Here is a 16,786-nt window from a genome sequence, read left to right on the forward strand (position 1 = left end):
CCGGGGCTGGGGCCGCGGGATAGGCACCCCAGCCATGGCAGGTCCAGGCCGGGGCTAGGTTTGGGCCGCCCCTCCCCTGGCCGCAGCAGGTCTGGGGCTGAGTTGGGGCTGGGGGAGGGGCACCCTATAGGCACCAACTCCATGGGTGCTCCAGGGCTGGAGCACTCACAGAGAAAAATTAGCAGCTGCTGCTCAGTAGCATGTACCAGCAGCCAAGTTCCTCCTGCCCCTCACCTGCTGGTGGCCCCGCTGACCAGCTCCTCCCAGTGCCTCCTACCCACCACGAATAGCTGTTTTGTGGCACGTAGGAAGCTACAGGAGGGAGGGGGAGGAGCAGGGACAGGGTGCACTTGGGACAGGAGGCGGGGAGGGGACATGGGGGAAGGGGGTGAGTGGGGGCAGGGCCTGGGGCGGAAGGGGGGATTGAGCACCCCCCGACTATGGGGGAAGTTGGTGCCTATGGCGCGCTCCTCCCCCGGCAGGATGGCTGAGCAGGTTCCACAAGTGACTGTGTGGTGCTAAATAGCCTGCTGTCCAGCCGCATGGCTTACAGGAAATTTAGATGCTGGGGCTATGAGGATAACTGATGCATTGTCTTGCTTCACCTTTAGCAGGACCTTGTGGATCAACAGAATCAGCGGGAAGGCGTACATCAGCGCTCCCAACCATGGCACCAGGAAGGCATCTGACAGGGAGCCCTTGTCCCTGCCCTGCAGAGATCAGAATACATGACACTTTCTGTTCTGCCTGGAAGCAAACAGGTGCACCTGGGGAGTCCCCCACCTGCAGAAGATTAGGCTGACCACCTCGGGATGAAATGACCATTTGTAGCAAGACAAAAAGTTCCTGCTGAGGTGATCTGCCAGGACATTCCTGGTTCCGGGCAAGTGGGCGGCTACCAGATGAATGTCATGCCACATACAAAAGCCCCAGAGGCTGAGCATCTCCCAACAAAGGGCCAAAGACCTGGTGCTTCTCTGCCTGTTGATGTAATACATTGCGGCTGTATTGTCCATCAGGACCCAAACCACCCTGCCCTTCAGGTGGGGCAAGAACGCCAGGCAGGCCAGGTGAACTGCTCTGAGCTCCTTGACATTGATATGAAGGGCCAAATGGTTGTGGAGCCAGCGGCCCTGCGTGTTGAGCTTGCCCAGATGAACTGGAAGTGGCACCCAGCTACTATGAAATGCAGGAAATGCCTGTGCCCTGGGAATATGGAGATATGAAAGTAAGCGTCCTTTAAGTCAAGATCGGCATACCAGTCCCCCGGATCCAGGGAAGGAATGATAGAGACCAGGGAGATCATGCCGAATTTCAACTTCTTGAGAGACTTGTTGAGGCCACGCAAGTCCAGGATGGGTCTGAGGCCCCCTTTTGCCTTTGGGATTAGGAAGTAGCAGGAGTAGAATCCTCTTCCATGTCCCGAGGAACCTCCTCCACAGCCCCCAAGCCCAGGAGCTTCTCGACCTCCTGAACGAAGAGTTGCTCATGAGAAGGGTCCCTGAAGAGGGACGGGAAAGTGGGGTGGGGACAGGATGGAGGGGCAGCCTAGTGTTGCAGGGTATAGCCACAAGCTACTATGTCCAGGACCCAGTGGTCTGCCGTAAGCCGCAACCAGGCTGAGCAGTAGAGAGAGGGGTGGTTGAGGAAAAGGTGGGTAGGATCCGGTTGACTGACAGGGGCATCTCTCTCGGGTGCACCCTCAAAATGATCACTTCAGGCTCCCTGGGTGTTTGGCAGGTCCGGACTAGGCTGGCGAGTGGGAGGAAAAAGGGTGACGATGACTAAAACCAGCATCCCTTCTCCTTGTAGATCACTGATGGGATCTTGCCAGGGTCTTGGCGACAGTGGTGGCTGAAAGGGCTTCCTGGCTGATTGCGGCATGTTCATGCCCAATGAGTGAAGGGTAGCCCCAGTGTCCTTCAACTCATGCAGCCTGGCATCTGTTTGATTGGAGAACAGACCAACTCTGTCAAAAGGGAAGTTCTGGAACGGGGCCTGCATCTCCTGGTAGATGTCTGCTGTTTGGAGCCAGGAGCTGCATCACATGACCACCACTGATGTGACCCATGCCATCTGCAGAGAACATCTGGCCACCACAGTACCCTCCTCTATTAGGGTGCTAAACTCTTGGGCTAGACCTTGAGGGAGGGATTCCTGGAACTTCTTAAGATTGTCACAGAGATTAAAATTCTACCAGCTCAGCAGGGCCTGATGGTTCACCATCCGGAATTGCAGGTTGGCGATCAAATAATTTTTTCTCCCAAATAAATTGAGTTTTTCAGCCTCTTTGCTTTTGGGAGTTGAGACGGTGGAAACCTGCTTGTCCTCGTTGGCTGCAGACACAACCAGCAAGCCCAGGGTGGGTGGGTATAAAGGTATTCAAAATCTTTGGCTGGCACAAAGTACTTTTTCTCAGCCCATTTCGAGGTGGGAGGGATGGAGGAGGGGGTCTGCCACAGGGTCCTGGCTATCTTGAGGACCCTGTCATGTACAGGCAGGGTGACCTGGACGGGCATAGAAACCAAGAGGACATTGAAGATGGTGTCCTCCCTGCTCTGCCATCTCCTGCACCTGAAGCCCAAAGTTGTCGGCCATGCGCCGGAAAAGGGCTTGAGGCTCCCTAAAGCCATCTGTCAAGCTAGCTCTGGAAGGTCCTGCGACTGCCTCATCCAGGAATGACGAGGAAGACTGGACCACTGGTGGAGGTACCGGAGTCTCAACCACTGGCAGAGAAGGAGGCTTAGGGGTGGGCACAGGTTCCTCCGCGCTGACCTCAGAATAGGCTTTCGGTACCGGGCCCGGCACCGGTCGAGCCACCAACCGCTGCTCTGATGCAGCCACCGAGGAGTACTGTGAAAGGGGCATCATCATCACTGGTATGCCCCACGTGCTCCAATACGGCCACTGCATTGGCCACTGGCCGTGCTGCCAGGACGCAGTGTGTGAAGTAAAGGGGGAGGAGGTGGGGGGGAGAAGAGGTGGGTCAAGGGAAAGGGGTGGAGTGGGTAGGCTGAGGATTGAGCTCCCCCGCCCCGGTGCTTGCAGAGTAGGAGAAGCTGCCCTGGAACCTAACTCCCCTATTTACATTAATTCTTATGGGGAAATTGGATTCACTTAACATCATTTCACTTAAAGTCTCATTTTTCAGGAACATAACTACAACGTTAAATGAGGAGTTACTGTACTTAACAACTACTTAACACTACCAAATGCAAACTATGTACAAAGACCCTAAGGCATGAAATTCAAAAAGGAGAAACTGCTAGCTCTTGCTAAGCAAGAAAGGTGCTCCAACTGATCATCATGGGTGGTAAGAAGGAACTGAGAGGGCATAAGGCCGGCGCTGCAAGATATACCAAAGCATGAGTGCAGAACTCCAGAGGGTGCCACAGGTGGCCCTATGGGTACTGCTAAGGCAAAAATCTCCGACAGCCATGCACATGGGCGCGCGCACACCTAGAATGGAATCGACATGAGCAAGCACTTGAAGAAGAACATAACTAATGGCACTGATATGAAATGTTCCATTATCAGAACTGCATCACCAGCTCATCCCAAAAGTGAGAACTTGCAGAGACCACTTGAAGATTGTGCTGATACTGAAGCTCAATGTTCGGAAACTAGCAAATATAAGTTGGGATAAAAATTACTCCCCCTTTCTTTATCAGTAGGTCTCTTACAAACATGTGACTGTTGTCTCGGAGGAAGCAACTCAATACTTTCACGACTAAGCAATACAGAGTATATCTAAGCCGTCATACACAAAGCACAAGACATAATAGTGCAGCTCTATGCAAAAAGCAAGAATCATTCATTAACAAGTTCAGAAAAAAGTTAATGATTTTATACTGTGGTGTGGAAAAATTCATATTAATCTAAAGAAAACTTCATTAATATAATAGAAGAACATTTAAGAATTAATGTAATAGAAGAAGCCATTGACTTTTATAACAGAGAATCCCTTTTGTAAAATATCTGTAGGCATCTATAATTAAATAGAATTTTGCATTTCTAAGAAAACACAACAAGAAGCATTATCATTCATGGGAAAAATATAATTCATAAGTACCTTTAATGATGCCTCCAGTATATACAAACTGATGAAATAGTAGTAACAGATTTTTAGTTGTTTAATATATGTTTCATCTAGATGTGTAAAATCTATTAGAATGGGAATTAAATTCAATAATGTTATAATGCAACTTGTGTACTCAAATTCATCCATAAATACTATATGGTGACACAGCTTCAGAATCTTGTTCCTGGAAAAAAAAGTTGAGAAAATAATTTTAGGAATTTTTTATTATGACATTACATTTGTTTTGTCTAAAAACAGGTGAATATGGATTTTCTATATATTTCAGCAAGAAATTAATTGAAACAATAGTACACTAATTAGTTGATATTCTAGTAATAAGTATGTAATTTAACAATACAAAAATATATAGAGATATACCTATCTCAGAACTGGAAGGGACCCTGAAAGGTCATCAAGTCCAGCCCCCTGCCTTCACTAGCAGGACCAAGTACTGATTTTGCCCCAGGTCCCTAAGTGGCCCCCCTCAAGGATTGAATTCACAACCCTGGATTTAGCAGGCCAATGCTCAAACCACTGAGCTATCCCTCCCCCCATTAATAATAGTTAATTGTAACTAATAATTACAATTTTTCTAAGTAACAGTTTATGTAAATTAAGCTATTATATACTAATGAAATATCTAAGGCACTGTTCACCCAAAAAATGGTTATTTACCATGACAGTAATGTTTTTCGAGATGCATTGTGCACATGTACATTCAGATATATGTGCTTCCAAAGCACTGGAGTCAGAAACTTTTACCAGCAGAACTGTTCGGCAGGTGCAGCTCTATGCACTAGCAAAGCAAGCACCTGCTTGGGGCAGCCCATTTGCAGGGGCGGCAGCTGGCAGGGATCGAGCTTGGGAGCTGAGAACCAACAGGGGGCTCTGGGAGCTGTAGTTCCTTGGTTAGCTCCCTGCCTATAGAACCAGCCCTGGAGCAGGGAAAGAACTACATTTCGGAGCATTCCCTTGGCCACTACCAACTGGAAAGGAAGGAGGGGGACCTCATGCAGCACCCTGCTGTGAGTGCTGTGAATGGTAGAGAGACCATATGTTAATATTAAAAAAACAGGACACTTCAGGGGGAGGGAAGCCCCACCCTGCCACCACCCACTCCCTCTGACTGCCCTCCACAGAAACCCCAACCCATCCAACTCCCGCCCCGCTCCCTGTCCCCTGATTGCCCCCTCCCGGGACCCCTGCCCCTAACTACCCCACAGGACCCCACCCCCTATCTAAGCGCCGCTGCTCCTTGTCCCCTGATTGCCCCCTCCTGGGACCCCTGCCCCTAACTTCCCCCCAGGACTCCACCCCATATCTAAGCTTCCCTTCTCCTTGTCCCCAACTGCCCCCTCCTGAGACCCCCCCAACTTCCCCCCAGGACCCCACTCCCTACCTGTCCCCTGACAAACCCCTGGGACTCCCATGCCTATCCAACCGCTGACTATCCCCTGACTGCCCCCAAGAACCTCCACCCCATCCAACCCCCCCTGCTCCCTGTCCCTTGACTGCCCCCCTGGAACCTCCTACCCCTTCTCCAACCCCCAGCCCCCTTACTGTGCCACTCAGACCAGCGTGTCTAGCTCCGCGCAGCTCCAGACATGCTGCTGCATACATGCTGCCGTGCTCCCCCACGGAGCCCACAACCACCCCCCACACACACACCCCCAGCACCTGCCTTCCAGATTTGATCACCTCAAAATTCAGGAGTGCTCAAACAAAGTTTGGGCAGCTGTTACTTATTTCTCTCAAATCAAATATACTGATCCACTGTAACTTGCTGTATAAAAAGTAGGATAAATATGAGCAAGAAATGCTTCCCAGTGGTTATTAGGACTGGAATTGCTATTTTCAACAGCCATTGCCTTTTTTTTGTTTGTTTGTTTGTTTAAAAGAAAGACAGTGATATTGCATTGGCAAATTCCCCATAGAAAGAAAGAGTGGAACAAAAGAATAATAAAGGCACCTCAACTTTTCCTCATTTATGGAGGACAGTCTTATAATATGCATCCTGATATCCTCCAAATACACAAGCTGAAAATTGTTCCACTTTACTGCAGTTCTGTAACCATATGGGAACCAATCCTGTTTGTGTTCTGTGCACATCCAAAATTCCTGCTGAATGACCTGCCCTGGGAGTGAGTTACCAGTGACCCAGGGCTGCGGCGGAAGAAGGGTGCAGGTGGCGGGGGGAGAGCCCAGGGCTGGGGTGGCAGGAGGTGTGGGGGGGCACTGGTGGTGGGGGAAAGGAGGAAGCCCAGCACTGAGGCGGCAGGGGGTGTGGGTGGGGAGGAGCCCAGGGCTTGGGCAGCAGGGAGGTACGGGGGGGAGCCCAGGACTGGGATGGGGGGCAGCCACAATTTTTTTTGCTTGGGGCGGCAAAAACATCTTAAGGAACAACAGTTACTGTACAGGTGAGTAATGTTTTTTTCCTCCTTCAAGAGATTATGCATATATACATTCTACTCCAGGTGACTCATCAGCAGTTCTCTTGTAATTGGTGGGATTTCTGAATTGAACAACAAAGTACCAACTTGCCAAAGTTTGCATCAGCACAAGAAGCCTGAGTGATGGAATAATGCTTAGAGAAAGTGTGTACAGATGACCACATCACAGAATGTTGTGTTGTACGAGTATACTTATAAGGTTTGCAAATGATACCAAGATGGGAGGGGTTGCAAGTGCTTTCAAGGATAGGATTATAATTCAAAATTATCTGGATAAACTGGAGAAATGAAATTCAGTAAGGACAAATGCAAAGTACTCCATTTAGGAAGGAACAATCACTTGCACACATACAAAATGGGAAATGACTGCATAGGAAGGAGTACTGTGGAAAGGGATCTGGGGGTCATGGTGGACCGCAAACTAAATATGAGTCAACAGTGTAACACTGTTGCAAAAAAACCCGAACGTCCTTCTGGGATGTATCATCAGGAGTGTTGTAAGCAAGAAAAGAGAAGTAATTCTTCTGCTATACTCTGCACTGATTAGGCATCAACTGGGTATGGTGTCCAGTTCTGGGTGCCACAGGAAGGATGTGGACAAATTGGAGAGAATCCAGAGAGGAGCGACAAAAATAATTAATGGTCTGGAAAACATGACCTATAAGGGAAGATTGAAAAAATTGGGTTTGTCTAGTCTGAAAAAAAAAAAGACAGAGAGGACATGATAACAGTTTTCAAGTATGTAAAAGGTGGTGTTACAAGGAGGAGGAAGAGAAACTGTTTTTCTTAACCTCTGAGGATAGGACAAGAAGCAATGGGCTTAAATTGCAGCAAGGGAGGTTTAGGTTGGACATTAGGAAAAAAATCCTAACTGTCAGGGTGGTTAAGCACTGGAATAAATTGCTTAGGGAGGTTGTGGAAAAGACGGGTACTCACCGTTGTAACTGTTGTTCTTCGAGATGTGTTGTTCAGATCCATTACAGTTAGGTGCATGCGCGCTGCGTGCACGCTCGTCGGAAGATTTTTACCCTAGCAACACTCAGTGGGTAGGTTGGGCGCCCCCTGGAGTGGCGCCGCTATCGCGCCAGATATATACCCCTGCCGACCCATCCGCTCCTCAGTTCCTTCTTGCCGGCTACTCCGACAGTGGGGAAGGAGGGCGGGTCTGGAATGGATAAGCAACACATCTCGAAGAACAACAGTTACAATGGTGAGTAACCGTCTTTTCTTCTTCGAGTGACTGCTCATATGCATTCCAGTTAGGTGATTCCCAAGCCTTACCTAGGCAGTGGGGTCAGAGTGAGACGTGGCAGAATGTAAGATGGCTGAGCCGAAGGCTGCATCATCTCTGGATTGTTGTACCAATGTGTAGTGGGAAGCAAAGGTGTGAACGGAAGACCAGGTAGCTGCCCGACAGATTTCCTGGATGGGGACATGGGCCAGGAAGGCGGCAGAGGAGGCCTGTGCCCTTGTAGAGTGAGCAGTAAGGTGGCTAGCCTGAACATGAGCAAGCTCGTAGCATGTCTTGATACAGGATGTCACCCAAGACAAGATCCGCTGGGATGAGACTGGCATGCCCTTCATGCGGTCCGCTACTGCCACAAAGAGCTGGGGTGACCGCCGAAAGGGTTTCATCTGCTCTATATAAAAAGCTAGAGCCCTACGGACGTCCAAAGTATGAAGCTGTTGTTCCCGGCGCGATGAGTGCGGTTTCGGGAAAAAAACAGGGAGGAAGATGTCCTGGTTTACATGAAAAGCAGACACCACCTTGGTGAGGAAGGAGGGGTGTGGTCGGAGGTGCACCTTGTCTTTGTGGAAGACTGTATAAGGCAGGTCCGCCATCAGGGCGCGAAGTTCTGAGACTCGCCTCGCCGAAGTGATAGCGACGAGGAAGGCCGTCTTCCAGGAAAGATATAAAAGGGAACACGTGGCCATAGGCTCGAAAGGGGCCCCCATAAGTTTGGCTAATACCAGGTTTAAGTCCCAGGTAGGGGCCGGGCGCTGGATCTGTGGGTACAATCGTTCTAGTCCCTTAAGGAACAGGGAAACCATCTGGTTAGAAAAAATAGAACGGCCACCCTCGCTGGGTCGGAAGGCCGAAATGGCTGCCAGGTGCACACCTTTAAGGAGGAGACCGCGAGGCCCTGCTCCTTGAGGGACCAAAGGTAGTCTAATATCTTTGGAATAGACACCAGGTGAGGATCGAAGCCATTCTGAGTGCACCAGTGGGCGAAACGCTTCCACTTGGCGAGGTAAGTCGACCTAGTGGAAGGTTTCCTGCTCCCCATAAGCACCTGCTGTACTGCAGCAGAACAACGCCGCTCCGCCTGAGTCAACCCGTGGACTCAACAGAGGAGCCAAGCCGTGAGGTGAAGGGACTGCAGGTCCGGGTGGTGAAGCCTGCCGAAGTCCTGCGTTATGAGATCCGGCCATAGCGGCAGGGGAATTGGTTCCGCCACTGAAAGGTCGAACAGCAGGGTGTACCAATGCTGCCTCGGCCATGCTGGAGCAATGAGAATAAGGTTGGCTCTGTCCCTCCGGAGCTTGAGCAGCACTCTGTGAATGAGGGGAAATGGTGGAAAGGCATACAGCAGGTGCCTTGTCCACGGGAGGAGAAAGGTGTCTGAAAGGGAGCCCGGGGAGCGTCCCTGGTAGGAGCAGAACCTGTGGCATTTCCTGTTCTCTTTGGAGGCAAAGAGGTCTACTTGGGGAAAGCCCCACCTCTGGAAAACTGTGTGGATGACATCAGGACGGATCGACCATTCGTGAGACAGGAATGACCTGCTGAGGCGATCTGCCAGGGTGTTCTGTACTCCCGGGAGAAAGGACGCTACTAAATGGATAGAGTGGGCTATGCAGAAGTCCCACAGTTGGATGGCTTCTTGGCAAAGTAGGGAGGAATGCGCCCTGCCCTGCTTGTTTATGTAGAACATTGTCGTTGTGTTGTCCGTGAACACGGATACACAGCGGCCTTGTAGATGGATTCGGAACATCTGGCACGCCAGGCGGACTGCCCTCAGCTCCCTGACGTTGATATGTAAGGCCAGCTCGTGGGGTGACCAGAGGCCCTGAGTGTGTAAGTTGCCGAGGTGGGCACCCCACCCCAAGGACGAGGCGTCTGTGGTCAGCGCTACGGAGGGTTGGGGAGGGTGGAACGGGACTCCCACGCATACCACCGCTGGGTCTAACCACCAGTTGAGGGAGTCGAGGACTGAGCTGGGAATCGTGACCACCGTGTCTATATTGTCCCTGTGCGGGAGGTATATGGACGCGAGCTACGTTTGGAAACTTCGAAGCCTGAGCTTCGCGTACGGGGTCACGAAAGTGCATGAGGCCATGTGACCTAGTAGGCTGAGGCAGGTGCGCACCGACATTGTCGGGAAGGACTGGAAGCTTCGAATGATCGAAGCCATGGCGTGGAACCGGGGCAGAGGGAGGCAGGCTCTGGCCAGATTGGAGTCCAGAACTGCCCCAATGAACTCTATCCTCTGCGTTGGAGTCAATGTCGACTTTTCGGCGTTGACCATAAGGCCTAGCCTGCGGAAGAGGCCTGTGACCACACTCATGTGCTGAGACACCTGCTGTTGGGAAGTCCCGCGAACCAGCCAGTCGTCGAGGTACGGGTAGATGTGTATCCGACAATGGCGGAGGGCTGCAGCAACCACAGCCATGCACTTGGTGAAGACCCTCGGCGCCGTAGAGAAGCCGAAGGGGAGCACCGTGAATTGGTAGTGCTGGTGGTTGACGGCAAAGCGAAGGTAGCATCGATGAGGTGGGTAAATGGCAATATGGAAGTACGCGTCCTTCATGTCGAGGGCGGCATACCAGTCTCCCGGATCCAGGGAAGGGATAATGGTCCCCAGGGTTACCATGCGGAACTTGAGCTTTACCATAAATCTGTTGAGCTCTCGCAGGTCTAGGATTGGTTGTAGACCTCCCTTTGCCTTGGGGATTAGGAAATAGCGGGAATAAAACCCCCTGCCCCTCATGCCTTCTGGCACCTCCTCTATGGCACCCAGACTCAAGAGAGTCTCGACCTCTTGCAAGAGGAATTGCTCGTGAGAGGGGTCCCTGAAGAGGGACGGGTAGGGTGGGTGGGAGGGAGGGGGAGAAACAAACTGGAGGTGGTATCCCGCTTCCACCGTGCGGAGGACCCAGCTGTCGGATGATATCTGGGACCAAGCAGAGAGGAAACGGGAGAGATGGTTGGAAAAAGATGGGGAAGGATCTGGTAGGGAAACTGGTGGGCCGTCCTCGGGCGTCCCATCAAAAGTTCTGCTTCGACCCCGAAGCTGGTTTTGGGGACGGTTGGGTTTGGTTCCCCTGGTTGCTCGACTGCCTTCGCCGATTCACCCTGCCACGACGCCTGGTGTCTGGTCGCGGCCTGGGCTGATTGTAGGGGCGGTACGGCTGGGGCCGGAAGGACCTACGTTGGGTCACCGGGGTGTGCATGCCCAACGAGCACATCGTAATGCGGTTGTCCTTGAGACTCTGCAGCCTTGGGTCGGTTTTCTCCGAAAAGAGACCCTGACCATCAAAGGGCAGATCCTGAATTGTTTGTTGTAATTCAGGTGGGAGAGTCGAGGCTTGGAGCCATGATATGCGCCTCATTGTTATACCAGAGGCCAGGGTTCTGGCCGCCGAGTCCGCTGAGTCCAAAGAGGCCTGAAGGGCAGTTCTGGCCACTTTTTTACCCTCTTCCAAAAGGGCCATGAACTCAGGATGGGAGTCTTGTGGCAGAAGCTCGGTGAACTTGCCTACAGACACCCATGTATTAAAGCTGTAGCGGCTTAGAAGGGCCTGCTGGTTGGCCATCCTAATTTGAAGACCGCCAGCCGAGTAGATCTTACGGCCTAGAAGGTCCATGCGCTTCGCCTCCTTCGCCTTAGGAGCCGGCGCCTGCTGGCCATGTCGTTCACGCTCGTTGACAGATTGGACTACCAGCGAGCAGGGAGCAGGGTGAGTGTACAGATACTCATAGCCCTTTGATGGGACCATGTATTTTCTTTCCACTCCCCGAGCAGTTGGTGGGATGGAGGCCGGGGACTGCCATATGGTAATCTGCATTGTTTTGAATGGTACGTATAAACGGCAGGGCCACTCGGTGGGGGGCATCCGCTGTCAATATGTCCTCTACTTCTGCTACCTCCTCAACCAGCAGGTTCATATTTTGAGCTACCCTCCTTAATAAGTCCTGATGCGCCCGAAGGTCAATAGGAGGAGGACCCGAGGAGGATGTTCCTGCAACTGCCTCATCGGGGAGGAGGAGGAGAGGCCCGGTACCAGAGGGTCCTGTGGTGGGTCAGTGAGCGGCGGAGGAGTGTCTGCAGCGAGAGGAGCTTCAGGTTCCTCGGATGCCAGTGGTGCCTCTTCCGTGTCCATGGGAGGAGGCCTGCTAATCGTGGCTTCTGGAGCTCGATGGTCGGAGGGCCCCGAGCGCTGAGCCGCGAATGGGGCACCTTGCGTCTCGTGGTACGCCCACGGGGTCCAGAAAGCCCATTGAGGAGGGCCTTGGTCCTGGCCTTGCTCGGTCTGCTGGTAAGGAGCACTGCCGGCGTGGGAGGAGACGGATGGTTGTCTCGAAGGCCATGGCGGTGCCGAGAAGCCGTGTGACGGTGCCGCCGATCCAGCTGTTCGGTCCCGGGACGGTACCAGTGAATGGTACCGGTCTTGTCGGTGCCGGGAGTGAGATCAGGACCATCTCCCGTGCTGGTGCCGGGAGGTCGACCGGGATCTCGAGTCTCTATGGTGAGAATGGCTGCGGGACGAGCGGTACCGAGAGTGGTACCGAGAGCCGGACCAGTGCCGATAACGTCTGTCCGGCGACCGGGATCGTGAGCGTCTCCACGAGTACGACCGGTACCGCGATGGAGAGTGGTACCGGGACTGCGAGCGGTGCCGGGATCGACAGCGGAGTGAGCGGGAACGTCTCCGAGATCGAGATCTGGAGTGACGTTTCTCCTGGTGGTCAGGGGAAGGAGGCCTCATTATGGCCGGCTTGCCAACTGACTTGACAACCCGCACCGGCGGTGCCGGGGGTTGAGGCTGTCTTGGCTCCGTCAGCACAATCAGCTCTCTTGCCGTCGAAAAAGTCTCAGGAGTTGATGGGAGAGCCAGCTCCACCGTGGTGTGAACCGGGGAGCAGAGTGGTACCGGACTTGACGGCCCTTGCGGTGCCGGAGTCGACGGTGCCGCGCTAGGAGGAGCTTGGAGTGGTGGTGCCGGAGCTGGTGGTGCCGGAGTTCGGCGTACGGGCCTGGACGTATGGTCCTTTTTGGAGGACGAAGTCGACGCCGCCTTGTGTTTCCCCAAGGGGGAGAGGGAACGGTGCCAGGGAACTGGTGCCGGCTGTTGTCGGTGCTGGGCATCGGTGCCGGAGTGAGCTGGTGCCGAAGGTACGCTCCTCACCGATGCAGACTGCTGTGCGGTCGGTGCCGGTGCCGTAGGGCTAAGTGCCGACTCCATTAGGAGCTGCTTTAAGTGAAAGTCCCGCTCCTTTTTTGTTCTGGGCTTGAACGACTTGCAAATGCGGCACTTATCAGGAAGGTGAGACTCTCCTAAGCACCTCAGGCAAGATTCGTGAGGGTCTCCAACCGGTATCGGCTTCTGGCTGGCCGAGCACGGCTTAAACCCCGGTGCCTTGGGCATGAGCCCGCACCGGGTCAGGGAAAAAGGGGGCTAGTCCCCCAGTTCCCCAGTGAACTATATACTAACTACAACTCAACTAGTAAACTAACTCTAACTATACTAAAGTTGAACTATATACACAACAAGGTAGAAACAAGAGCGAGAAGCTAGGGTTGTGGAGGACAGCGATGCCGCACTCCACTGTTCCAACGACCGTCACGGGTGGTAAGAAGGAACTGAGGAGCGGATGGGTCGGCAGGGGTATATATCTGGCGCTATAGCGGCGCCACTCCAGGGGGCGCCCAGCTGACCCACCGAGTGTTGCTAGGGTAAAAATCTTCCGACAAGCGTGCACACGGCGCGCACACACCTAACTGGAATGCATATGAGCAATCACTCGAAGAAGAATCTGCATAATTGGAGATTTTTAAGAGCAGGTTAGACAAACACCTGTCAGGAATGATCTAGATAATACTTAGTCCTGCCATGAGTGCAGGGGACTGGACTAGATGACCTCTCGAGGTCCCTTCCAGTTCTACGATTTGCATTGCACATTTGTAGCCTGCATTGCAGGGTATTTATTGCCAGATATGCTAAACATTCATATGCCCCTTCATGCTTCAGCCATCATTCAAGAGGACATGCTTCTATGCTGATGATGCTTGTTAAAAATATGTGTTAACCAGGGCCAGTGCAAGGAAGTTTGCACCCTAGGCGAAACTTCCACCTTGTGCCACCCCCCAACCCAGCTAACCCCACACGCTGCCCGCCTCACGGCAGCTAACCACGCCTACCCACCCCTCCCACCAGAGGAGCCCCCCCCACCCGCAGCAGCTAACCCTGCCCGCCGTGGCAGCTAACCCAACCTGCCACCCCCCAACCCGGGAAGCCCCCCTCGCAGTAGCTACCCCCCCGAAGCTAACCCTGCCTGGGGAGCCCCCCGCACTCTACGGCAGCTAACCTCGCCTGGGGAGCCCCCTCCCACTCTGCGGTAGCTAACCCGCCTGGGGAGCCCTCCCCCCACTCTGCGACAGCTGACCCCGTCCCCTCCGCAGCAGCTAACATCGCATGGGGAGCCCGCCCCAGCTCTCCTCCCCTGAGCACACCAGCTCCCCTCCCAGGCTTGTGGCACCAATTGGAGGAGAATTAGAGCTGGGGCTGTGTGCTCAGCAGAGGAGGCAGAGTGGAGGTGATCTGGGGCAGGGAGCCGTTCCCCTGTGCGCTCCCCCGTTACTGCGGGCAGCCCTCCCCACGGACCCCCACCCTAGCTCACCTCTACTCCACCTCCTCGCCTGAGCAGGCTTTTAGGCACCCTCAACCACTAGGCGCCCTAGGTGGCTGCCTAGTTCACCTAGTGGTTGCACTGGCCCTGGTGTTAACTAAATTTGTGACTCAAGTCCTTGGGAGAGAATTGTATATCTCCTGCTTGGTTTTACCCACATGCTGCCATATATTTCATGTTATAGCAGTCTCGGGTGATGACCCAGCACATGTTGTTCTATTTAAGAATAATTTCACTGCAGAATTGACAAAACACAAAGAAGGCACCAATGTGAGATTTCTAAAGATAGCTACAGCATTCGACCCCAAGGTTTAAGAATCTGAAGTGCCTTCCAAAATCTGAGAAGGATGAGGTATGGAGCATGCTTTCAGAAATCTTAAAGGAACAACACTCCGATGCAGAAACTACAGAACCCGAACCACCAAAAAAGAAAATAATTTTCATTATCTGAGTCAGATGCCACCAGCAGAAAGTTGAACATGCATCGGATTGTACTGCTTTGAATCGTTATTGAGCAGAACTATCATCAGCATGGACGCATGTCCCCTGGAATGGTGACTGAAGAATGAAGGGTGTAGGGAGCCAGGGTGGCTTCCCTCCGAGCCTGAGGGTAAACAGCCACTCTCTCAACTTGAGTGGGCGGGGCCAGGCCAAGCTTGTTCCACCCCCCGGAAGGGGAGGGGTGGAACAGGAAGTACAAAGGGCAGGGCCCTTAGCTCAGTGAGGGCAGCACCAGGGAGGGAGGCAGATGCAGACTGCACGCTGCTCCCTTCAGACCTTGCTGCCACCCCAGGGGAGGCCCTGGACCAGGGAAAACCTGAGCTGGAGGAAGGACGGGGCTCACCAGGACTGCCTGCCGCCGAGTACCCCGAGAAACTGGAAGAGCCTGAGCCGGGGGGAGAGCTTGAGCTGCCAGCAGCGGTCTACCCGAGTGAACTGGAGGAACTGGGTCCCGACAGCGCTACAGACTCTTGCCGGCGCTCCCCTGCTTGAGGGGCGCGCTACAGACTCTTGCCGGCGCTCCCCTGCCTGAGGGGCGCGCTACAGACTCTTGCCGGCGCTCCCCTGACTGAGGGGCGCGCTACAGACTCTTGCCGGCGCTCCCCTGCCTGAGGGGCGCGCCACAGACTCTTGCCGGCGCTCCCCTGCTTGAGGGGCGCGCCACAGACTCTTGCCGGTGCTCCCCTGCTTGAGGGGCGCGCCACAGACTCTTGCCGGCGCTCCCCTGCCTGAGGGGGTGCTACAGACCCCTGCCGCGCTCCCCTGCCTGAGGGGCGCGCCGCAGACATTCGCCGGCGTCCCCCCTGCCACTGATTCTCTGAGACTGGGCGGGGCTCAAGCCAGCCAGGGAAAGACTAGCTCACCATCGCCCCTAGCGGTGGTAAGCCAGGCGATGCAACTTACAAAGGGACATATGAATCTTTAGTGCATCTGGCATGTAAATATCTTGTGACACTGGCTACAACAGTGCCAGGCGAACACCTATTCTCACTGTCAAGTGACATTGTAAATAAGAAGCGGGCAGCATTATCGCCTGTAAATATAAACAAACTTGTTTGTCTGAGCAATTGGCTGAACAAGAAGTAGGACTGAGTGGACTTGCAGGATCTAAAGTTTTCCATTGTTTTATTTTTGAATGCAGTTATTTTCTGTACATAATTCTATATTTGTAAGTTCAACTTTCATGATAAAGAGATTGCACTACAGTACTTTTATTAGGTGAATTGAAAAATATTATTTCTCTTGTTTTTTACAGTGCAAATATTTGTCATCAAAAATAAAGTGAGCACTGTACACTTTGTATTCTGTGTTATAATTGAAATCAATATATTTGAAAATGTAGAAAACATCCAGAAATATTTATATAAATGGTATTCTATTATTGTTTAACAATGCGATTAATTGCGATTAATATTTTTAATTGTGTGATTAATTACGATTAATATTTTAAATCGCTTGACAGCCCTAGTACATTTTCTGACGCAGATCTATTTGTGTTGACAACATAACTGTAAAAATAGCTAACAATATTAACATTGCAATCATTAGGTTTCAGAGTTCATATGAATGTGGCAGTTTACACCTCTCAAAGTTATTTTTCAGACTGTCTGCAGGTTCAGGAAAAAATAGTGCATCTGTTACATATGGTGCATATTTTCAAGATTACCTCCACAACTTTAAGGGCTTGAAACAATCTTTTTATATATGAAAACATATATTCTAGAACACAATCCACTAGAAAGGTGTAGGTATAAGGTGAATTGCACAGCAAATTCTATAGCCTCATGTAAGACACAGAGCCCTGATTATTAAATGTATATATAAGACTGGCACATCTGGGTGCCA

At 52.4% G+C, this 16,786-nt stretch overlaps 1 pseudogene; it reads right to left on the minus strand.

Moving 5' to 3' along the window:
• LOC123369017 overlaps window positions 1–16,786 on the minus strand; it is a 322,921-nt pseudogene that overhangs the window by 155,651 nt on the left and 150,484 nt on the right.

The sequence above is a fragment of the Mauremys mutica genome, chromosome 4 (assembly GCF_020497125.1).
Source record: "Mauremys mutica isolate MM-2020 ecotype Southern chromosome 4, ASM2049712v1, whole genome shotgun sequence".
In the NCBI taxonomy this organism is placed as follows: domain Eukaryota; kingdom Metazoa; phylum Chordata; order Testudines; family Geoemydidae; genus Mauremys; species Mauremys mutica.